Genomic DNA, 25,741 nt, shown 5'->3' on the forward strand with positions numbered 1-25,741 from the left:
GAGAAAATAAGTTGCAATTCCATTTCAAATATATGTGTGACTCTCACGATAACATATACAGCCACCTATTGTTAATTAATTAATACAATACACACAGAATAATGTATTTATCGCATAATATATGCATGTAACACATGACTGCATGGAGCACAAAAAATATACCGGACCACATGTTTACCTCTATGTAAAATACCTTGTGGCGCAATCGATTTTGACTCTCACACTTTAGCTGAGGGCTGCCACGCCCAGAGTTTCAGCAAAGAAAAGGAGCACCACAAAGAAGAAAATTGGCAGCCCTCAGCAGTGTGTGTGCAGGAAGCTTGGGAAATCGAAAAAGACTTACCTGGACTTTGACCTTGCAATTCCAGGCTCTGAAGATTTTGGAGGTACACCAACACTGCAGGTAAAACCTCTCCTAATTAGTCATGTATTTCAAGTAGGACAGCATGCTCAAAATGTGCATGGTCTTAAAATTATGGGGGAAAACAGTCCAACCTATTCAGAACAAGCATTTTCTGGCGTTGGCTTACAGCCTTATGGCATTTCTTATTTTGTTCTCCCATGGTGTTGGCAAACCATTATTGTTGGGCCATCATCAGTCTTAAAAAAACATTGGCCAAAGGCAAATATATTTTTGGTATTTAAAAAACTCACACATTACCAATGTAGTCCCTGGCACTGAAGGGTACTACTTTGTGAATGAATGTGCTCTATGTGAGCATGCAGTAACCAACCCTAAAGTTAGTCAATATCTAAAGTGATATTTAGACAGGTGTGAAGACAGATCAATGGGTTGATAGACAGGTAAATAGGCAGGTGGGTGGACAGAAAGGTAGATAATAGAACTGGGTTGGAGTCTCAGCAATGACGCTGATCATCCAATGATTCTGGGCAAATCACGTAATCTCCTTGTGCCTAACAAAAATTAATGTGTCTCCTCATGTTACGTAACTGGTGCTGTGTAAAGCGCTCTGATACCCGATTCAGGTCAAGTTTGCGCTATGTAAAACTCTGTAAAAAAAAGATAAGATTGGCATATAGCTAGACAGACAGACATATAGATAGGTAAGCAATAAGATATTTTAAATGTTTATACAAGCTTGACTTACAAAAGCACTGAAAGCAAACTATGCACACTGTGATCACATCTGGTAGAAAGAGTCCTAATATCGCATTGGGCTCTAAAAACAAAGGCAGCCCTCCACAATAACATAAAATCAAAAACACTGGCACTGATAGGAACTTTGTGCTCCTTGTGAAAGAGAATGATTCAGTTACTCAAAGTGAAGATAGTCAATGCCTGTAAAAAGGCTGACCCCCTACCCCATGCTGTATGCTGCATTCGGCGGAAGCAAAATGTGAATGATGCAACAACAGATCAATGAATAGAGAGAGCTGTCTTAAAGTCCCTTCAAGTAAATATGTTATATATATATATATATATATAACATTATTCATAAACAAATACGATTTTTCACAGCAGCAACCCTGTGTGTGCATGTAGTGCTTGTTCACAGGAGCTTTATGTTCATGGTATATTTAATAGAATCCATGCACCCTATTTCCCTGTGTGACTGTGTATGCCCAACATTAACATTTCTTTAAAATGTCCACTGGCACTTGTCGTGACTCATGACGCTGTACTTTGAGACTCAAAACAGATTGTTTGCACAATTGTTAAAGATATGATATATATTTGGATACCTCATATATTAACTGTTGTACCCTGCACATAGAGACACTAGTAACCTTGTAGTATTATTTCAAGTCTTCTTTATTGGTTCCCGTTCAGGGTATAAATATTCAGAGTTTAGTCAGCTCTTGTCAGGTACTAGCCATGTACCAGCTCCTACATCTCCTACACCAGCCCCACCAGGAGCAGCCTGCCTAGCTGCTCAGCCCATCTCCAAATGTCACCACTCATCCACACAGGCACCCAGGTATTCCATTCATCACAATCACACCAACATTCCGTTACCATCTCTCACTCTGGCTTAGCAGCTAGAAGGACCTAGGCTGATTACATATAAATGTAGTACTTAGGATATAACACTAACCCTTATCACTTTTAGCTGAAAGCTGGTACACTCAGTAGAAATGTTAAGCTCCATTGTATGTTTGAATGATTTAAACCTCAGAATTGAAAATGGCGTACACCTTCTATTTCCAAGCAGTGTATACATGTTGACCATGCATACAGTTGGTAAAGGTGCAATTTGTTTGTAATAATACATGATGTGAAAGATACGCACTTCCAATGTAGGGCTTTAGAAGCAATGTATTAGTTCTCTAGATGGCGGCTAATATGCTCTAGCGTATTTTTCTGAAGGTCTTTAACAATGGTGGAATCGCCCCTGCATGTCACCACATTTGAAGTGATGGCTTTGAGAGATGTGCGCTTTGCGTTAGAGGAGTGAAATAGAGAGTTTTCAAATGAGTGTTTGTGGTTAATTTTTACTGAAAAGTTGCTGAAAAAAACTAAATATCTGCCGGAGTTTCATTTTTGCATTTCTCTGGCAGTGGTTTAGGCTCCAGGCTGTTGCCTCCTCGCACACACTGCAGGAACCTGATTTAAATTCATTTGGACAGTAGATACTCCTCATATGAGAACGTTAAAGAGGAATAAAATATGCCTTTGCACAGCAGCAGCCAGAGTGGAGATGTAGTTGTAATTTAATTTTTTTTCCACAAAATGTACCCTTTTTATTCCTGCCAGCAATCCACAGAGGGAATCCTGGCAAACATAATACCTCTCATGAGAGTTGATTTCTCCATTATAAGTGCATAGAAATCTGCTATCAGAAATCCCACTCAAGAGGTGGCAAGAAGGCATTTCAAGTGTGGTATGCTTTGGACCAATACCATGTATGTTTGTGAACATTCCCAAACTCCTGTTCATTCTACCCCCCCCCCTGGAAATTGTTAGAGATTTACTCCAACAAACTGTAGGAGTAACTCAAGAGACAGAAATAGGGGTCTCCGGGGCACGGTCTGCCTTGATAGAGCAGGAACGTCTACATACATGCATGCTTATGGGCGATCGATCCCAAACTCCTGTGCATCCCGCAAGGCATAGCAATAAATCACGGAGGCCATTAGAAGTTAAAAGGCCTGGTTTTCCTCATAAGATTGGAAACACCCTAGAAAGGGTGTTTCAGAGCAAGCATTGTCTGGCGTTGGCTTACAGCCTTATGGCATTTCTTATTTTTTTCTCCCATGGTGTTGGCAAACCATTATTGTTGGGCCATCATCAGTCTTAAAAAAATACATTGGCCAAATGCAAATATATTTTTGGTATTTAAAAAATCGCACATTACCAATGTAGTCCCTGGCACTGAAGGGTACTACTTTGTGTATGGATGTGCTCTATGTGAGCATGCTGCAACCAACCCTAAAGTTAGCCAATATCTAAAGTGATATTTAGACAGATCAATGGGTTGATAGACAGGTAAATAGGCAGGTGGGTGGAAAGAAAGGTAGATAAATAGACAGACAGAGAAGGGGAGAGGAGTTGGCCTAACGGCTAGGGCGGTCGACCTCGAATCTGTGGAACTGGGTTGGAGTCTCAGCAATGACGCTGATCATCCTATGATTCTGGGCAAATCACTTAGGGCCAGATGTAGGTAACTTCAATTTACCGATTCATAAATACCGAATTTTACCGATTCGGTATCTATGAATCGGTAAATTTGAAGGTGGGAGATGTAGGTAATTTTTTAATGTGAATTACCGAATCGGTAACATTCGGTATTTACCGATTTGGTAAATACAGAATCGGTATTTCCCATTGATTCCTATGGGCTCTGAAGCCCATAGGAATCAATGGGAAATACCGATTCGGTATTTACCGAATCGGTAAATACCGAATCCTGCAAGGGTGCAGGGGGTGTCACTTTGACACCCTCTAGCACCCCAAGTACAGGCATGTGTGCCATGTGGCACACATACATGCCCTAAGGGCATGTCTGTGTGTTACATGGCACAGGTGTGCATGCACAGATGTGCATGCACACCTGAATTCGGTATTTTACCACCCAATAGGATTGGGTGGTAAAATACCGACTCTTAAGGGCCTGTGGCACTCTGTGAAGTGCCACCTACATTTGGATTTACCGAATCGGTAAAAATACCGATTCAGTATTTTACAGAATCGGTAAATTTACCGAATCGGTAAATTTACCGATTCTGTAAAATAATGGCCCCTACATGCCTAATCATAAATACCGGTCGGTAACGGCCGAAATCGGCTGTTACCGGCCGGTATTTTGGCTCCTACATCTGGCCCTTAATCTCCTTGTGCCTAACAAAAATTAATGTGTCTCCTCTTGTTACGTAACTGGTGCTGTGTAAAGCACTCTGATACCCGATTCGGGTCAAGTTTGCGCTATGTAAAACTCTGTAAAAAAAGATAAGATAGGCATATAGCTAGACAGACAGACATATAGATAGGTAAGTAATATGATATTTTAAATGTTTATACAAGCTGGACTTACAAAAACACTGAAAGCAAACTATGCACACTGTGATCACATCTGGTAGAGAGAGTCCTAATATCGCACTGGGCACTAAAAACAAAGGCTGCCCTCCACAATAAAATAAAATCAAAACACTGGCACTGATAGGAACTTTGTGCTCCTTGTGAAAGAGAATGATTCAGTTACTCAAAGTGAAGATAGTCAGTGCCTGTAAAAAGGTTGACCCCTACCCCATGCTGTATGCTGCATTCGGCGGAAGCAAAATGTGAATGATGCAACAACAGATCAATGATTAGAGAGAGCAGTCTTAAAGTCTCTTCAAGTAAATATGTTATATATATATATATATATATATATATATATATAAAACATTATTCATAAACAAATAAGATTTTTCACTGCAGCAACCCTGTAAGTGGATGTAGTGCTTGTTCACAGGTGATTTATATTCATGGTATATTTAATAGAATCCATGCACCCTATTTCCCTGTGTGACTGTGTATGCCCAACATTATCATTTCTTTAAAATGTCCACTGGCACTTGTCGTGACTCGTGACGCTGTACTTTGAGACTCAAAACAGATTGTTATAACAATTGTTAAAGCTATGATATATGTTTGGAGACCTCATATATTAACTGTTGTACCCTGCACATAGAAACACTAGTAACCTTGTAGTAATATTTCAAGTCTTCTTTATTGGTTCCCGTTCAGGGTAGAAATAAGCATAGTCCAGTCAGCTCTTTTCAGGTACCAGCCATGTACCAGCTTCTACATCTCCTACACCAGCCCCACCAGGAGAACCCTGCCTAGCTGCTCAGCCCATCTCCAACTGTCACCACTCATCCACACAGGCACCCAGGTATTCCATTCATCACAATCACACCAACATTCTGTTACCATCTCTCACTCTGGCTTAGCGAATATATGACGTTATCCCGCGGGATAAAATCCCGCATACCATTAGTCCGCATTTTTGATAACGCAAAACCAATACAACTAAATACCATTATCCCGCAAACATTTACTCCCCATATGCCTTTACCAGGCATGCCATCACAACGCAAAGGCATGCATGGTAAAGGCATATACTTTGTAAAAGTACATTATTTAAATATATATATATATATATATATATATATATATATATATATATATATATATATATATATATATATATATATATATATATATATATATATATATATATATATATATATATATATATATTACCTACTGGCGGTCGCCAGTAGGTAGTTATAGTTAGGATTGTTTTCCATAGGGAAATCGCAACATTCTATTGGGAATAACTTTGGCGCCGGTTGAGGAATCTGCCTGAATTTTTCCTCAACTTTGCCTCGCGGCTCTCCGCTCCTTCCCTGAAAGTCTGGGGGGGATTCGTCAAGCGGGGGCTGAGATAAATGGGGGTACCAAAACGTGTTTTCCCTATGTTAATTTCCATAGGGCGGTCAAACTCACTTTCAGCTCGAACGGCTGAATGGATTTTCACCAAACTTGGCAAAATTGTAGGAACTGGTAGCCCGATGTGCCTTTGCTATGTCTCAAGATATGTGCTCCAGAGGATTTTGAGGAATTTGAGTTAAAAAAAATATATATATCTATAAGTGCGCCCCGGTACGCGTACCGGGGAGCGCACCGGGCGCGCTACGCGACTTGCGCACGGAAAGCTGATTGGCTCTCGGGTGTCTGTAAACATTCGAAACAGTCCGCAGTGGCCGCCATCATGTGTCTCGGTAGGATCGAGACACAAGAGGTGGCAAAAAACAAAGGGGGAAATGACCAAAAGGGGGCAGGGTACACCCCCCCTGGCCCCCTAGGTTTGATTTGGGGGCCATAAAAGGGTCCCTCGGGTAAAAAAAAATATATATTTTTTTTTCGATTTTCGCGGGGGTACGCGCACCGGGGAGCGTACCCTAGAGAAAAAATAATGACAGACTTCTTTACAAATGTAGCATTTTTTAATACATTGAAGGGAGTTCATTTTCATTTTTTTAAGAACACAGCTCTTTGATGAGAATTGGAGGTAGCTCTGAAAAGAACTTTTGTTTTTCTTTTTCTTTTTATCAAAAACAAAAACAAGGAACTGGAAACAGCTCAACAGGAGCCAAAAAAAATTAGGCCTGGGGATAGCAGCGGTGGTTCTCGAGAGCTCGAACCATGAGTGTGACACTTTGCTCCCCATAGCAAAGAAGATGGTCACATTTTCGGCATTTTAATATAGCCTGATTAAAAGCCGTAACATTGCGCTTACCACGAGGTTAAAAATAAAAAAAAAATAAAAAAAAAAATTGACATAATTATACAATATAAAATTCGTTTTAAAATGTATTATTTTTTATACCTATAAAGATTTGCTATTAAAAAAAACATTGAAATTCACTGAAAAAACCATAGGTTTCACCCCAGTTATAGTTAGGAATTAGCATTTAAAAAACCTATTAAATTCACTGAAAAAAACATAGGTTTCACACCAGTTATAGTTAGCTGGAAATTTTACTCGCATAAAACCATTGAAATTCCCACGTTATAGTTAGTTGGACTCATTATAACTTGCGCGTGCAATGCACTGCTGATGACGTCACATATTACATCACTCATGACATGGTCAGTGACATCACTCATGACATCACTGATGACACCATCCAGTAAATGTGTGTCTTTCCGAGAAATAAATATGTGTTATATATGTATATGTAAAAGTTGATGGAAGAATAAATGTTTAAATAAGTGCTTAGATGTTAAAAAAAATGTTTAAAAAAAATTGATTGGTTAACTGGCTTATTAAGTGTATCTTAGGCAATACATATATTAGTGAGTAATGTTTAAATATTTAAATATAAGGATTAGTGTTTCACTTTCTGTATAAGTGGCTGCATGGGTTGGTGAGTAGCTACATGTGTCTGTATATGGGTTATTAGATGTTTGTTTTAGTATCAGTATGAGTGTTTGTATGGTTTGGTGGTGGTATTACTTAGCACATAGATGCATGAATAAGTGACTCTCTGTATGTATTTTGAAGACTGTATGGGTGGATGAGTGTGTATATGTGTGTGTTAGTGAGTGAATGACTGTCTCAGTAGTGTCTTTATCAGTAACTACATATGTTGTAATCTAGTATATGTGAATATTGATGTATGTAAGTGAGTATATGTGAGAGTATGAGATTGTAAAAGTTCCTGTTTAAATAAGTATGTGTTTCTATAAGTGATTGTTTAAGAGAGTAAGTATGTGTAAGTTTCCTTAGAAGTAAGGTGGTTGTGTGTGTATAGCTGTATATGCAAATAAATGGATGTTCAATAGTTTATTTGCATGTGTGAGTATATGTGTGAGTAACTTTTGGATGACTGTCGTGTGTAACAGGATGTATAGGTGTATCACTACATATGATGAGTGAGTACATGTATGAGTGACTATGTAGAACTGTTTGTGAATAAGTGGATGTGTATATAGATGGTGGAATTACTGAATTGGTTGTTGTAATTGATATGGGTATCTTCATTTTTTTGAAAATTTTAGTTTCTAGTTTTGAATATGTGTTTCAAGGGTTACATTACAGTGAAAGGAGGTCTGTCACTGTGTCACAAGGATGGTGTCATCAGTGATGTCATGAGTGATGTCACTGACCATGTCATGAGTGATGTAATATGTGACGTCATCAGCAGTGCATTGCACGCGCAAGTTATAGTGAGTCCGACTAACTATAACGTGGGAATTTCAATTTGATTTATGCGAGTAAAATTTCCAGCTAACTATAACTGGTGTGAAACCTATGTTTTTTTCAGAGAATTTAATAGGTTTTTTATATGCTAATTCCTAACTATAACTGGTGTGAAACCTATGGTTTTTTCAGTGAATTTCAATGGTTTTTTAATAGCAAATCTCTATAGGTATGAAAAGTAATATTTTTTATAACAAATTTTATATTGTATAATTATGTAATAGAATTTTTTTTATTTTTTTGCCCCGGAGCGCTCCCGGGGCGCGTACCGATGCGCTCACCGGTAAGCACAGTGCTTCGGTGCGCCCCGGGGCGCGTACCGATGAGCGTCCCGTTAGCTCTATTCCCGCGAACGAAAACAACATCGTGACGTATCACGTAGCCGCGTGATGCGTCATATGACGCACTACGTAAGCGCACCCGGAAGCACCCGAGCGCATACGTTTGCGCAACGTAAGCGCCCCCGGGCACGCACTGGGGCGCGTAGCGTAAGCGCGTCGGGTCATGTGACCTGAAAATAACACTTTTGATTGGTTCAGAACACTTTTGGTTTCCAAATGATGAGAAAGCCCAGGTTATGAGACCTGAAAATAACACTTTTGATTGGTTCACAACAGTTTTGATTTCCAAATGATGAAAGACCCCACCTTTTTCCTCATTTTAACTTTGTTGTTTGAGTGAAGAAGACCTGCATTCATTCTGTGAGAAATGGCTTCACTAGTAGCAGCTGCAGGTGCATCTGCACCACCACCACCACAAGGATCACCACAAGACCACATTGGTGGTCAAGAAGAAAAGGAGGACGAACAGGAGGAGGAGGAGAGGGACTTTCTGCCTGAGGACAATCCCCCATACAGACCCAAGGAACATTTTATTTGGAACTTTTACAAGATGCCAAAGGGTGCAAAAAAGGTGAATGCAGCTAAGGTGACTTGCCTCATCTGTGGCCAACAACTGTCAAGAGGGAACCCAAAGAAGAATTATTCTTTTGGGAACCACACTATGATTCGACATATGCAGAGGAAGCACCCGAACAATTATTCGGCAGCAGAGGTCAGGGAACTGACCAAGCACCCTCCCCATCCTTTTTCTTCAAGCGCCTCCAATCAACCCACTCCATCGGGTGCAGAGGCTAGGGAGATGGTCTCTAATGTACAAACCAGGTTTGCAAATTTTAAATGTGTTTGCAAATATTGCAACAAAACAATTTCATATGGTGAGCAAAGCATCACTTTACTCAATTGAGCTGCAGACAGCCATCACTGCAGCAAGCAACTTACATTTTTTCTATTTTTTTTTGCTCCAGTTGAGCTGTTTGCAATTCCCTGTGTTTTGTTTGACCCCAGAAAAACGACAAAAAAATATAAAATTGTTCAGAAAAGCCAAAAAAAGTAAAAAAGTTCAAAAAAACAATAAAAAAAATATAAAACATCAATAGGAATAAAAAAAACAGTTCTTTTCAGAACTACCTCCAATTTATATAAAAATGCTACATTTAAAAAAAACTCTGTCTTTCTTTTTTTTCTCCAGGGTACGCGTACCGGTACGTGTACCGATACGTGTACCGGGGCGCGCACCCCCTCAAAAAAATAAAAAAAATAATGAGTGTGTGTGCGTGTGGTGTCTGTGTGGGGGGGGTTGGGTGTGGGGTGTGTGTGTGGGGGATATGTGTGTGGGGTGTGTGTGTAGGATGTGTGGGTGTGTGTGTGGGGTGTGTGTGTGTGTGTGGGTGTGTGTGTGGGTGTGTGTGTGTGAGGAGTGTGTGTGTTGGTGTGTGTGTGTGAGGTGTGTGTGTGGTGTGTGTGTGTGGGGGTATGTGTGTCAGAGGTGTGTGTGTGGGGGGGGGTGAGGTGTGTGTGGGGGATGTGTGGGGTGTGTCTGTGAGGTCTGTGTGTGTGTGTGGGGGGGGTGAGGTGTGTGTGGGTGGGGGTGTGTGGGGTGTGTGGGTGTAGGTGGGGGTGTGGGTGTGTAAGGTGTGTGTGTGGGTGTGGGTGTATGGGGTGTTTGGGTGTGGGTGGAGGTGTGGGTATGTGAGGTATGTGTGGGGGGTGTGTGTGGGGGGGTGGGTGGGTGTGGGGTGTGTGTGGGGGGGTATGTGTGTGTATGAGTAAAATGTTCAGCTAACTATAACTGGTGTCAAACCCATGGTTCTTTCAGTGAATTTAATAGGTTTTTTAAATGCTAATTCCTAACTATAACTGGTGTGAAACCTATGGTTTTTTCAGTGAATTTCATAGGTTTTTTAAATGCTAATTCCTAACTATTACTGGTGTGAAACCTATGGTGTTTTCAGTGAATTTCAAAGGTTTTTTAAATGCTAATTCCTAACTATATAAGGCCTGAAACCTTTGTTTTTTTCAGTGAACTCGCAAGGTTTTTTAAATGCTAAGTCTTTAAGCGGATAACGTTTATATATGTTAATATCCGTATGGGACCACCTGAACAGCCCTAGGGGGGTCAGGGTGTTTCTACAAGGCCCCCAAATCTTTTATTTTTTTTTTAAATGGGGTACGCGGAACGTACGCGTGCGGGTACGCGTACCGTGCGCACCTTAAGCGTACCCCGCGACTTTCCGAAATTTTTTTTTTTTTTGGGGCCTTGGGGGTCCTTGTGGAACCCCCTGAGCAGGCCTAGGGGGTCAGGATGCTTCTACCCTGCCCCTTTTTTGAGTTCTACACGTTTGTTTTTCTGCTTTCCTGTGCCTCAGCCTACCGAGGCACAAGATGGCTGCCAACAGTTTCTGTTTTGGTGTGTTGACAGACATTGGCAGCCAATCAGAATGCAGCTCGCGCACTAGAGGTACGCGTACGGTACGCGTAGGTGCGCGTACGGTAAGCGTACCGTTAGCGTACGGGTAAGCTCACGGGTAAGCTGCTATAGATATATATTTTTTTTTTAACCTAAATTACTCAAAATCCACTGGAGCACATATCTTGAGACATAGCAAAGGCACATCGGGCTACCAGTCCCTACAATTTTGCAAAGATTGGTAGAAAACCATTCAGCCGTTCGGGCTAAAAGTGAGTCCAACCGCCCTATGGAAATTAACATGGGGAAAACACGTTTTGGGACCCCTCTTTTATCTCGGCCCCCGCTTGAAGAATCCCCCCCAAACTTTCAGGGAAGGACCGGAGCGTCGCGAGGCAAATTAGAGGAACATTTCAGGCAGATTTCTCAACCGGCGCCAAAGTTATTCCCAAAAGAATGTTGCGATTTCCCTATGGAAAACAATCCTAACTATAACTACCTACTATTTCAGCTCCAGTTTGCACCAACAGCAACGGGGCACTAGCGGTGGGTGCCGCTGACACGGTGGTGCACCATGTATAAATACCGCTCCAAGTCTCCCCCCCAGCTGGGAAGGAAAAAGGCAGCACTCGTGGGGTGTTTCGTCAGTTGGTTCCAAAGTTTATTAAGCGCTTCTCACAGACGCGTTTCGGGTCAAGCCCTTTGTCAATGTGTCAACTAGAGTGTTGCACTGAAGCCATTTTTAAATGCAGCGTACAATCTCAAACAGAAAGTGAGGTAGGACTACTCAATGAAAATTCTTTAGCGCCATCTTTGAATGTGCAATTTAGGCAAAACCATATACAATCAAATCATAGTTAATAGTGAAACTTTGCTGAATGTTAAACATTATAAGTATATACAAATGCATTAGTTGATATTGTATTAAGCCGTGAATCGGCTCAATCGAACCGATAATCGGACTGATTTGTTAAACATTCCCGCCACTTTATCAAGTGTTCTATTATAGCATACATGATTAAGTGCAATTCAAACCCCAAACAATATCGTTATAGTGTATCTTTAACACCAAATGATCTTAAAGTGTTCACATTGAATGGTGTAGCCTAGTATCAAGCACATCCCTGTTAATCAATCTTGCCGTGGATCGGCTATGGCGGTTCCTAACACTCGGAACCGCTGAAAAACCCTCACAAAGTAATGCCTCAGTTGGCAATACTGTTTCATAGAGATTGGTTAAAGTGGCCCTGGAAATTTCTCTATACTCTTATTTTCCTAGGTGAATGGCCAATTCTTCCCCACTGTTAAGGCCTGTTGGAATTTTCGTTTGCAGGTCGATTATATATCGAGATTCTAGGCGTCTGAGCTTAGTTAGTCTGTTGCCACCCCTTTCATGTTCCGGTACCTGATCGATTCCAAAATATTGCAATTCGTCCCTATTGCTTCGATGTTTTATAGCAAAATGCTTAGCTACAGGTGATGATATATCTTTGTTTGCTATAGCACGCATGCGCTCAAGAATTCTCAATTTAACACTCTTAATAGTGCTCCCTATATATTTCAACTTGCAGGGGCACACCAAACAGTACACTACATATGGCGTCGAGCAAGTTATAAAGGAATTTATAGGCCTGCGGTTTTTAAGACCAGGTATTTCATAGCCTAAAACTCTTTTACTGTGTGTGCAGGCCTTACATTTTCCACAAGGGAAAAAGCCTTTCATTTCTGCAACTGTGTTAGTTCTTGATTTGGGTGTCTCTAGGTGGCTATGTACCAAAAGATCTTTGAGAGATTTAGTTTTCTTGAAGGTCACAAGGGGACTATTCGGGATATCCATCCCAATAATCGGATCGGTTTTCAGGATATGCCAATTTTTCCGTAGAGTTGATTTAAAAAAATCGGCATCGCCGGAAAAGGTGGTGATCAGACGGAATTTTCCATCTTCACTTTTTTTGTCATTTTTTTGTTTCAGTAGCTCAGCCCTTGGGATTCTGGTTACTTTTCTTAATGTTTGACTCAGGTGGGATGGACTATAGCCTCTTGTTTTAAATCTTTCAATGCTATCTTTAGCTGCATTTTGAAAGTCTTCCTCCTGTGAGCAGTTGCGTTTGAGGCGCAATAGCTCCCCATAAGGAATGCTTTTCTTCAGATTGGTGGGATGTCCGCTGTCAGCGTGTAGAATGCTGTTTCCAGCGGTTGGCTTTTGATACAGAGACGTAATCACCTGGTTGTTCTCAATTCTTATCTGAAGATCAAGGTAGCTCACTGCCACTGGGCTAACCTCACCAGTAAACTGTAAATTAACATTGTTGTTATTCAGATGAGAGATGTAATCTTGAGCGCTCTCTTTCGATCCCTTCCAAACTAGAAAGAGATTGTCTATGTATCTATGCCATTTTATCACGTTAGCAGTCCACTCACGGTTTCCCGCGGACCAGGCCACCTGCTCCTCCCACCAGCCGACGAATACATTCGCGTAGCTGGGGGCAAAGCAGGTGCCCATCGCGGTCCCGGAAATCTGTCGGAATAAATCCCCCTGGAATAGAAAAATGTTATTCAATAAACAAAATTCAGTCAATTCCAGAATCATGGTGCTGTGTCCTGCAAATTTCAATGGTCTTTTGCTCATGAAGTATTCTACTGCTTTCAGACCCTGAGAATGTTCAATAGAAGTATAGAGGCTGGTGATGTCCATAACAATGAGGACATAGGTGGGGTCCGAGAATAATCCTTCCAAATGTACAATAAAGTCTTTGGTGTCCCTGATATAAGAGGATAAAGTCAAGACCGATTGAAAAAGAAAATGGTCGATGAAGGTTGACAAGTTCTCAGTTAGGCTGCCCATTGAGGATACGATGGGGCGGCCTGGTGGTGTGTTGAGATCTTTGTGGATCTTTGGAAGGTGATAAAAGGTCGGAATGACTGGATGATTGGAACGCAGGAACAGAAACTCCTTGGTGTTGAGCATGTTCTTATTATGCCATTTCTGGATCAATCCATCATACCCATGCACACTTTCCTGGTATCTTTTCATGGTGGTGCGTTCATAGTTATGTTGATTTAGTAATTGTCTTTTAGCTTCCCCGTTATAAAGATCCTTGGCCAAGATGACGACATTGCCGCCTTTATCGGATGGTTTGTAAATTACTGTCTGGTCGGCTTGTAGATTCCTCAATGCCTCTCTCTGTCCTCGTGTTAACGGATCTCTCTTGGCTTTCTTTTTTGTTGTTGATCGAAATTTTACCAAATCCTTAAAGATAGCCTCCGAAAAAATGTCAATAGCATCAAGTGCCATTTGTGGGAGGAACTGGGAGGCTGGTTTAAAGGGGCTGCAGGGAGCTTCTTGTTCAATGCCCACCTGTCTGCTTCTTTGTGTCAGACTTTGTTCATTTTTGTTTTCCACTGGGGTTTCAGATCTTATTTCTTCCAGGATCTCCAGAGTTTCTAAATCACCTAGTTGGATAATGTCAGTCTCTTTGATCTTGTTCTGTAAACATCTTGTTTCGTGTATGGTTGGTTTAGTCTTGAAATATTTGTGTAATTTTAGTCTTCTTGTAAATTTGAAGAGATCAATTCTCGTTTGCGTGTATTCAAGATTTGTCTGGGGGCAGAAAAAAAAGCCCAGTTTGAGTACCCTATTTCCCTGTGTGACTGTGTATGCCCAACATTAACATTTCTTTAAAATGTCCACTGGCACTTGTCGTGACTCGTGCCGCTGTACTTTGAGAATCAAAACAGATTGTTTGAACACTTGTTAAAGCTATGATATATGTTTGGCAACCTCATATATTAACTGTTGTACCCTGCACATAGAGACACTAGTAACCTTGTAGTATTATTTCAAGTCTTCTTTATGGGTTCCCGTTCAGGGTAGAACTAATCATAGTCCAGTCAGCTCTTTTCAGGTACTAGCCATGTACCAGCTCCTACATCTCCTACACCAGCCCCACCAGGAGCACCCTGCCTAGCTGCTCAGCCCATCTCCAACTGTCACCACTCATCCACACAGGCACGCAGGTATTCCATTCATCACAATCACACCAACATTCCGTTACCATCTCTCACTCTGGCTTAGCGAATATATGACGTTATCCCGCGGGATAAAGTCCCGCATACCATTAGTCCGCATTTTTGATAACGCAAAACCAATACAACGAAATACCATTATCCCGCAAACATTTACTCCCCATATGCCTTTACCACGCATGCCATCACAACGCAAAGGCATACGTGGTGAAGGCATATACTTTGTAAAAGTACATTATTTAAATAGATATATATGTATATATATATATATATCCCCAAGCTCCGGTTACACCAAAAAAACGAGTCACTCTCGGAAGCGGGTGCTGTCACGCGTTGGTGTCCGCGTGTAATATCAAAGCTCCAATTTCCTAGTAATGCCCAGCCGGGTTAAGGAAAAGACAGCACTCACGGGTATAGCAGCATATCAACAAAGGGTTTATTCAGAACAAATGCGTTTCAGGAACAAAATCCCTTCGTCAGTGTTCACATTGGAAAACGCTGTGCGGCGCCATTATGTGTGTTTGCAAAACTTAATGAAAACAAACAATGGACTACAGCACAGGCGCAATATTACGCGCCATCTTTAAATATGTTATCATTAAACAAACATCAAAGGAAAATACATTTGGGCTATAAGCACCGTAATTCCAGCCGTGTATCGGCAAACGAAAATTCATTCATTGCTTGTTGTGATCTACAGGACAGAATATGTCCAAGCTAAAAACAAGAACAAACGTAATGCAACATTGCACAACATCCCCATGAAAACCACATTAAAGAATAATCATGGGAAGATAAATCTTGGCGTGGATCGGCAATTGCAGCCATTTATTGGCTGCTGACTATTTGGAATTTATAACCCATACAATTTCCATACGATGCAATTCATTCAAATCTAGGCGCAGCTTTAACCCAACAGACCCATTCTATTAATCACTGTTATATACCAGTCCAAATCTTGTATCAAATAAAGCACATTTATACTGGTATCTATTCTTCAACCTAAGTGAGATGCCAGTTCTTCCCCCATATTAAGGCCCCTTGGAGCCCTTGTCTCTAGATCGACAATGTATCGAGATTCTAATCTCCTGAGTGTTTGCAATCTATTGCCTCCCCTCGGGTTCTCACTAACGTGATCCAGGCAAAAGTATCTTAGGAGATTCCTGTTACTATTGTGCTTGATGGAGAAGTGACGGGCCACCGGGTAAGAAAAATCCTTATTTACGATGGCCCTCATATTTTCAAGCACCCTCAATTTGACAGGATTAATGGTACTTCCAACATATCTTAAAAGGCAAGGACACATCAGACAGTAGACCGCATGGTCCGTATGGCAGGACATAAATTTGTTGATTTTCTTGCCACCTCTACAGCCTGTAACTTCATATGTTAGTGTTATCTTGCTGGCTGAGCAGGCTTTGCATTTTCCGGAAGGGAAAAAGCCTTTAGCGTCCTTCAAAGTCCCTATTTGTTTTTCCAGTGGCGGCAAATAACTATGGACCATCTGATCACGTAGTGATCTTGCCCTCTTGAATGTAATTAATGGCACCTCGGGGATGTTTGGCCCTACTATCAAATCAGATTTGAGGATGTGCCAATGTTTGGACATTATGGATCTCAGTTTAAAAGAATTCGCAGCATAAGGTGTAATCATGCGGAATTTTCCATCTGATGTGGGGCGAGTTTTTTTGACAAAAAGTGTTGTACGGGGTAGTTTCCTGACTTTACTCAATGTGTCCTGAAGGAGTTGCAAACTATATCCTCTCATCAGGAATCTCTCTGTGCTTTCAATTGCAGCCTGTTCAAAATCCTCAGTATGGCTACAATTACGTTTGAGTCGTAAGAACTCCCCGTAAGGGATGTTATTGATGAGTTTACGGGGGTGACTATTTGAGGCGTGCAGTATACTGTTTCCAGCAGTCTGTTTGCGATAGAGTTGTGTGCAAATATGTCCCTCTCTGACACTCACTTGTAGATCTAGATAATTCACACTTTCTTTATCCACACTCCCAGTGAATATCAGATAACACTCATTCTCATTGAGTACTTGTATGTACTGATTAGCTTCATCAATAGACCCGTCCCAAACAAGGAACAGGTCATCGATGTACCTGCACCATGTCACCACTTTGTTGTTCCATACCACGTTTCCGGGGGCCCAGGCTACCTGCTCCTCCCACCAGCCTACGAATAAATTTGCATAGCTGGGGGCGAAGCAGGAGCCCATGGCCGTACCAGAGAGTTGGCAATAAGTGGTGTCCTGAAAGAGAAAAATGTTATTATGCAAGCAAAATGCGATTAATTCCAAAATGCTTGCGATTAATTCCAATAGCACTTGCTATTGGAATTAATCGCATTTTGCTTGCATAATAACATTTTTCTCTTTCAGGACACCACAGCGGGGGCTGAGATAAAAGGGGGTCCCAAAACGTGTTTCCCCATGTTAATTTCCGTAGGGCGGTCGAACTCACTTTCAGCTCGAACGGCTGTATGGATTTTCACCAAACTTGGCAAAATTGTAGGAACTGGTAGCCCGATGTGCCTTTGCTATGTCTCAAGATATGTGCTCCAGAGGATTTTGAGGAATTTGAGTTTTAAAAAAATATATATATCTATAAGCGCGCCCCGGTACGCGTACCGGGGAGCGCACCGGGCGCGCTAAGCGACTTGCGCACGGAAAGCTGATTGGCTCTCGGGTGTCTGTAAACATTCGAAACAGTCCGCAGTGGCCGCCATCTTGTGTCTCAGTAGGATCTAGACACAAGAGGTGGCAAAAAACAAAGGGGGAAATGACCAAAAGGGGGCAGGGTACACCCCCCCTGACCCCCTAGGTTTGATGTGGGGGCCATAAAAGGGTCCCTCGGGTAAAAAAAAAAAAAATCTTTTTCTATTTTCGCGGGGGGAGCGCCCGGTACGCGCACCGGGGAGTGTACCCTAGAGAAAAAATAATGACAGACTTCTTTACAAATGTAGCATTTTTTAATACATTGAAGGGAGTTCTTTTTCATATTTTTAAGAACACAGCTCTTTGATGAGAATTGGAGGTAGCTCTGAAAAGAACTTTTGTTTTTCTTCTTTTTTTTATCAAAAACAAATACAGGGAACTGGAAACAGCTCAACAGGAGCCAAAAAAAATAAAAAATTAGGCCTGGGGATAGCAGCGGTGGTTCTCGAGAGCTCGAACCATGAGTGTGACACTTTGCTCCCCATAGCAAAGAAGATGGTCACATTTTCGGCATTTTAATATAGCCTGATTAAAAGCAGGCTGAATATTTGGTATCATCTCCTGCTCACGCCGATGCACAGAAGGTGTTGCTCCACCGGTAGAAGTAGAGCCACCATCCCTGGGAGCCTCTCATGCCAGAGCCCTGACACTCTCCCGTGCGTAGTTCTGGGGATGTTTCCTTGACACGTGGCGTATCATCGTCCAGTTCCCGAAGCTGTATTTTTTTCTGGGATTTCCTCTCGATAAGATGGTGTGGTATATTTGACACTCCACCTTTGGAGCATTTACCTTCTTCTCCCCCTCTGGAATTTTGAAAAATTTCCAAATGAAATGTTCCTTCACAGTTCGTTTAGGAACCTCCTCATCAATGAAATCCTCAGTCTCATCACTGCTGCTGGATGCTCTTGCAGCCATGATAATAGAAGTAAATATGACACAGGTGCCAAAAGCAGGTCTTGCACTCACAAAAGTGAAACAAGAAGTGAAGGAAATGGGTGGGGATTTCAGTCTTTGTAAAAAAAAAAAGTTAGGAACCAATGAAAAGTGTTATTTTCAAGTCACATGATCCGGGCTTTCATCATTTGGAAACCAAAACTGATCTGCACCAATGAAAAGTGTTATTTTCAGATCACATGACCCGACGCGCTTACGGTACGCGCCCCGGGGCGTGCAGCGTAAGCGCGTCAGGACGTTGCGCGATCGTATGCGCTCGCGTGCTTCCGGGTGCGCTTACGCAGTGCGTCATATGACGCATCATGCGGCTACGCGAAACGTCACGATGTTGTTTTCGTTCACAAGAATAGCGCTAACGGGACGCTCCCCGGGACGCGCCCCGGGGCGCGCCGTAACATTGCGCTTACCCCGAGGTTAAAAATAAAAAAAATAAAAAAAAAATTTGACATAATTATACAATATAAAATTAGTTTTAAAATGTATTAGTTTTTTATACCTATAAAGATTTGCTATTAAAAAACCATTGAAATTCACTGAAAAAACCATAGGTTTCACACCAGTTATAGTTAGGAATTAGCATTTAAAAAACCTATTAAATTCACTGAAAAAACCATAGGTTTCACACCAGTTATAGTTAGCTCGAAATTTTACTCGCATAAAACCATTGAAATTCCCACGTTATAGTTAGTTGGACTCATTATAACTTGCGCGTGCAATACACTGCTGATGACGTCACATATTACATCACTCATGACATGGTCAGTGACATCACTCATGACATCAATGATGACACCATCCAGTAAATGTGTGTCTTTCCGAGAAATAAATATGTGTTATATATGTATATGTAAAAGTTGATGGAAGAATAAATGTTTAAATAAGTGTTTAGATGTTAAAAAAAATGTTTAAAAAAAATTGATTGGTTAAGTGGCTTATTAAGTGTATCTTAGGCAATACATATATTAGTGAGTAATGTTTAAATATTTAAATATAAGGATTAGTGTTTCACTTTCTGTATAAGTGGCTGCATGGGTTGGTGAGTAGCTACATGTGTCTGTATATGGGTTATTAGATGTTTGTTTTAGTATGAGTATGAGTGTTTGTATGGTTTGGTGGTGGTATTACTTAGCACATAGATGCATGAATAAGTGACTCTCTGTATGTGTTTTGAAGACTGTATGGGTGGATGAGTGTGTATATGTGTGTGTTAGTGAGTGAATGACTGTCCCAGTAGTGTCTTTATGAGTAACTACATATGTTGTAATCTAGTATATGTGAATATTGATGTATGTAAGTGAGTATATGTGAGAGTATGAGATTGTAAAAGTTCCTGTTTAAATAAGTATGTGTTTCTATAAGTGATTGTTTAAGAGAGTAAGTATGTGTAAGTTTCCTTAGAAGTAAGGTGGTTGTGTGTGTATAGCTGTATATGCAAATAAATGGATGTTCAATAGTTTATTTGCATGTGTGAGTATGTGTGTGAGTAACTTTTGGATGACTGTCGGTGTGTAACAGGATGTATAGGTCTATCACTACATATGATGAGTGAGTATATGTATGAGTGACTATGTAGAACTGTTTGTGAATAAGTGGATGTGTATATAGATGGTGGAATTACTGAATTGGTTGTTGTAACTGATATGGGTATCTTCATTTTTTTGAAAATTTTAGTTTCTATTTTTGAATATGTGTTTCAAGGGTTACATTACAGTGAAAGGAGGTCTGTCACTGTGTCACAAGGATGGTATCATCAGTGATGTCATAAGTGATGTCACTGACCATGTCATGAGTGATGTAATATGTGACGTCATCAGCAGTGCATTGCACGCGCAAGTTATAGTGAGTCCGACTAACTATAACGTGGGAATTTCAATGGTTTTATGCGAGTAAAATTGCCAGCTAACTATAACTGGTGTGAAACCTATGTTTTTTTCAGAGAATTTAATAGGTTTTTTAAATGCTAATTCCTAACTATAACTGGTGTGAAACCTATGGTTTTTTCAGTGAATTTCAATGTTTTTTTAATAGCAAATCTCTATAGGTATGAAAAGTAATATTTTTTATAACAAATTTTATATTGTATAATTATGTAATAGAATTTCTTTTATTTTTTTGCCCCGGAGCGCTCCCGGGGCGCGTACCGATGCGCTCACCGGTAAGCGCAGTGCTTCAGTGCGCCCCGGGGCGCGTACCAGTGAGCGTCCCATTAGCGCTATTCCCGCGAACGAAAACAACATCGTGACGTATCGCGTAGCCGCGTGATGCGTCATATGATGCACTACGTAAGCGCACCCGGAAGCACCCGAGCGCATACGATTGCGCAACGTAAGCGCCCCCGGGCACGCACCGGGGCGCGTAGCGTAAGCGCGTCGGGTCATGTGACCTGAAAATAACACTTTTGATTGGTTCAGAACACTTTTGGTTTCCAAATGATGAGAAAGCCCAGGTCATGAGACCTAAAAATACCACTTTTGATTGGTTCACAACAGTTTTGTTTTCCAAATGATGAAAGACCCCACCTTTTTTCCTCATTTTCACTTTGTTGTTTGAGTGAAGAAGACCTGCATTCATTCTGTGAGAAATGGCTTCACTAGTAGCAGCTGCAGGTGCATCTGCACCACCACCACCTCCACCACCACCACAAGGACCACCACAAGACCACATTGGTGGTCAAGAAGAAGAGGAGGACGAACAGGAGGAGGAGGAGAGGGACTTTCTGCCTGAGGACAATCCCCCATACAGACCCAAGGAACATTTTATTTGGAACTTTTACAAGATGCCAAGGGGTGCAAAAAAGGTGAATGCAGCTAAGGTGACTTGCCTCATCTGTGGCCAACAACTGTCAAGAGGGAACCCAAAGAAGAATTATTCTTTTGGGAACCACACTATGATTCGACATATGCAGAGGAAGCACCCGAACAATTATTCGGCAGCAGAGGTCAGGGAACTGACCAAGCACCCTCCCCATCCTTTTTCTTCAAGCGCCTCCAATCAACCCACTCCATCGGGTGCAGAGGCTAGGGAGATGGTCTCTAATGTACAAACCAGGTTTGCAAATTTTAAATGTGTTTGCAAATATTGCAACAAAACAATTTCATATGGTGAGCAAAGCATAACTTTACTCAATTGAGCTGCAGACAACCATCACTGCAGCAAGCAACTTTAATTTTGTTCTATTTTTTTTTGCTCCAGTTGAGCTGTTTGCAATTCCCTGTGTTTTGTTTGACCCCAGAAAAACGACAAAAAAATATAAAATTGTTCAGAAAAGCCAAAAAAAGTAAAAAAGTTCAAAAAAACAATAAAAAAAATATAAAACAACAATAAGAATAAAAAAAAGTTCTTTTCAGAACTACCTCCAATTTATATAAAAATGCTACATTTTAAAAAAACTCTGTCTTTCTTTTTTTTCTCCAGGGTACGCGTACCGGTACGTGTACCGATACATGTACCGGGGCGCGCACCCAAAAAAATAAAAAAAAATAGTGTGTGTGATGTGTGTGTGAGGGGGGTGGGGGGATGTGTGTGTGGGGGGGTATGTGTGTGGGGTGTGTGTGTAGGATGTGTGGGTGTGTGTGTGGGGTGAGTGTGTGTGTGGGTGTGTGTGTGTGTGTGTGAGGAGTGTGTGTGTTGGTGTGTGTGTGTGAGGTGTGTGTGTGGTGTGTGTGTGTGTGTGTGGGGGGGGGTGTGTGTCAGAGGTGTGTGTGTGTGGGGGGGTGAGGTGTGTGTGGGGGATGTGTGGGGTATGTCTGTGAGGTGTGTGTGTGTGTGGGGGGGGAGTGAGGTGTGTGTGGGTGGGGGTGTGTGGGGTGTGTGGTTGTAGGTGGGGGTGTGGGTGTGTAATTTGTGTGTGTGGGTGTGGGTGTATGGGGTGTTTGGGTGTGGGTGGAGGTGTGGGTGTGTGAGGTATGTGTGGGGGAGTGGGGGGGGAGTGGGGGGGTATGTGTGTGGGGTGTGTGTGTGTATGAGTAAAATGTTCAGCTAACTATAACTGGTGTCAAACCTATGGTTTTTTCAGTGAATTTAATAGGTTTTTTAAATGCTAATTCCTAACTATAACTGGTGTGAAACCTATGGTTTTTTCAGTGAATTTAATAGGTTTTTTAAATGCTAATTCCTAACTATAACTGGTGTGAAACCTATGGTTTTTTCAGTGAATTTCAAAGGTTTTTTAAATGCTAATTCCTAACTATTTAAGGCCTGAAACCTTTGGTTTTTTCAGTGAACTCGCAAGGTTTTTTAAATGCTAATTCTTTTAGCGGATAACGTTTATATATGTTAATATCCGTATGGGACCACCTGAACAGCCCTAGGGGGGTCAGGGTGTTTCTACAAGGCCCCCAAATCTTTTTTTTTTCTTTAAAAAAAAATGGGGTACGCGCACCGTACGCGTACGGGTACGCGTACCGTGTGCGTACCGTACGCGCACCGTAAGCGTACCCCGCGACTTTCCGAATTTTATTTCTTTTTTTGGGCCTTGGGGGTCCTTGTGGGACCCCCTGAGCAGGCCTAGGGGGTCAGGATGCTTCTACCCTGCCCCTTTTTTGAGTTCTACACATTTGTTTTTCTGCTTTCCTGTGCCTCAGCCTACCGAGGCACAAGATGGCTGCCAACAGTTTCTGTTTTGGAGTGTTGACAGACATTGGCAGCCAATCAGAATGCAGCTCACGCACTAGAGGAACGCGTACGGTACGCGTAGGTGCGCGTACGGTACGCGTACGGGTAAGTGTACCGTAAGCGTACGGGTAAGCTCACGGGTAAGCTGCTATAGATATATATATTTTTTTTAACCTAAATTACTCAAAATCCACTGGAGCACATATCTTGAGACATAGCAAAGGCACATCTGGCTACCAGTCCCTACAACTTTGCCAAGTTTGGTAGAAACCCATTCAGCCGTTCGGGCTAAAAGTGAGTCCAACCGCCCTATGGAAATTAACATGGGGAAAACACGTTTTGGGACCCCCCTTTTATCTCGGCCCCCGCTTGACGAATCCTCCCCAAACTTTCAGGGAAGGACCGGAGCGCCCGGAGGCACATTTGAGAAAAAGTTCAGGCAGATTCCTCAACCGGCGCCAAAGTTATTCCCAATAGAATGTTGCGATTTCCCTATGGAAAACAATCCTAACTATAACTACCTACTATATATATATATTTATATATATATTTCAGCTCCAGTTTGCACCAACAGCAACGGGGCACTAGCGGTGGGTGCCGCTGACACGGTGGTGCACCGTGTATAAATGCCGCTCCAAGTCTCCCCCCGGGATTTGTCTGCCCCCAGACAAATCTTGAATACACGCAAACAAGAATTGATCTCTTCAAATTTACAAGAAGACTAAAATTACACAAATATTTCAAGACTAAACCAACCATACACGAAACAAGATGTTTACAGAACAAGATCAAAGAGACTGACATTATTCAACTAGGTGATTTAGAAACTCTGGAGATCCTGGAAGAAATAAGATCTGAAACCCCAGTGGAAAACAACAATGAAAAAAGTCTGACACAAAGAAGCAGACAGGTGGGCATTGAACAAGAAGCTCCCTGCAGCCCCTTTAAACCAGCTTCCCAGTTCCTCCCACAAATGGCACTTGATGCTATTGACATTTTTTCGGAGGCTATCCTTAAGGATTTGGTAAAATTTCGATCAACAACAAAGAAGAAAGCCAAGAGAGATCCGTTAACACGAGGACAGAGAGAGGCATTGAGGAATCTACAAGCCGACCAGACAGTAATTTACAAACCATCCGATAAAGGCGGCAATGTCGTCATCTTGGCCAAGGATCTTTATGTTGGGGAAGCTAAAAGACAATTACTAAATCAACATAACTATGAACGCACCACCATGAAAAGATACCAGGAAAGTGTGCATGAGTATGATGGATTGATCAAGAAATGGCATAATAAGAACATGCTCAACACCGAGGAGTTTCTGTTCCTGCGTTCGAATCATCCAGTCATTCCGACCTTTTATCACCTTCCAAAGATCCACAAAGATCTCAACACACCACCAGGCCGCCCCATCGTATCCTCAATGGGCAGCCTAACTGAGAACTTGTCAACCTTCATCGACCATTTTCTTTTTCAATCGGTCTTGACTTTATCCTCTTATATCAGGGACACCAAAGACTTTATTGTACATTTGGAAGGATTAATCTGGGACCCCACCTATGTCCTCATTGTTATGGACATCACCAGCCTCTATACTTGTATTGAACATTCTCAGGGTCTGAAAGCAGTAGAATACTTCATGAGCAAAAGACCATTGAAATTTGCAGGACACAGCACCATGATTCTGGACTTGACTGAATTTTGTTTATTGAATAACATTTTTCTGTTCCAGGGGGATTTATTCAGACAGATTTCCGGGACCGCGATGTGCACCTGCTTCGCCCCCAGCTACGCGAATTTATTCGTCGGCTGGTGGGAGGAGCAGGTGGCCTGGTCCGCGGGAAACCGTGAGTGGACTGCTAACGTGATAAAATGGCATAGATACATAGACGATCTCTTTCTAGTTTGTAAGGGATCGAAAGTGAGCGCTAAAGATTACATCTCTCATCTGAATAACAACAATGTTAATTTACAGTTTACTGCCGAGGTTAGCCCAGTGGCAGTGAGCTACCTTGATCTTCAGATAAGAATTGAGAACAACCAGGTGATTACGTCTCTCTATCGAAAGCCAACCGCTGGAAACAGCATTCTACACGCTGACAGCGGACATCCCACCAATCTGAAGAAAAGCATTCCTTATGGGGAGCTATTGCGCCTCAAACGCAACTGCTCACAGGAGGAAGACTTTCAAAATGCAGCTAAAGATAGCATCGAAAGATTTAAAACAAGAGGCTATAGTCCATCCCACCTGAGTCAAACATTAAGAAAAGTAACCAGAATCCCAAGGGCTGAGCTACTGAAACAAAAAAATGACAAAAAAAAGTGAAGATGGAAAATTCCGTCTGATCACCACCTTTTCCGGCGATGCCGATTTTTTTAATTCAACTCTACTGAAAAATTGGCATATCCTGAAAACCGATCCGATTATTGGGATGGATATCCCGAATAGTCCCCTTGTGAT

At 41.7% G+C, this 25,741-nt stretch overlaps 1 protein-coding gene across 2 annotated transcripts in view; it reads left to right on the forward strand.

Moving 5' to 3' along the window:
• The first annotated feature begins 297 nt into the window (after positions 1–297).
• The window catches only part of LOC144753731 (cytosolic phospholipase A2 gamma-like), a 928,534-nt gene continuing 903,090 nt past the window's right edge, over positions 298–25,741 (forward strand). For both annotated transcript variants that reach the window (XM_078641315.1, XM_078641316.1), the window contains exon 1: positions 298–403. The gene's annotated coding sequence lies outside the window, so the exon portion shown is untranslated. The remainder of the gene's footprint in view (positions 404–25,741) is intronic.

This window comes from Lissotriton helveticus, chromosome 5_1 (genome assembly GCF_964261635.1).
Source record: "Lissotriton helveticus chromosome 5_1, aLisHel1.1, whole genome shotgun sequence".
Lineage (NCBI taxonomy): Eukaryota > Metazoa > Chordata > Amphibia > Caudata > Salamandridae > Lissotriton > Lissotriton helveticus.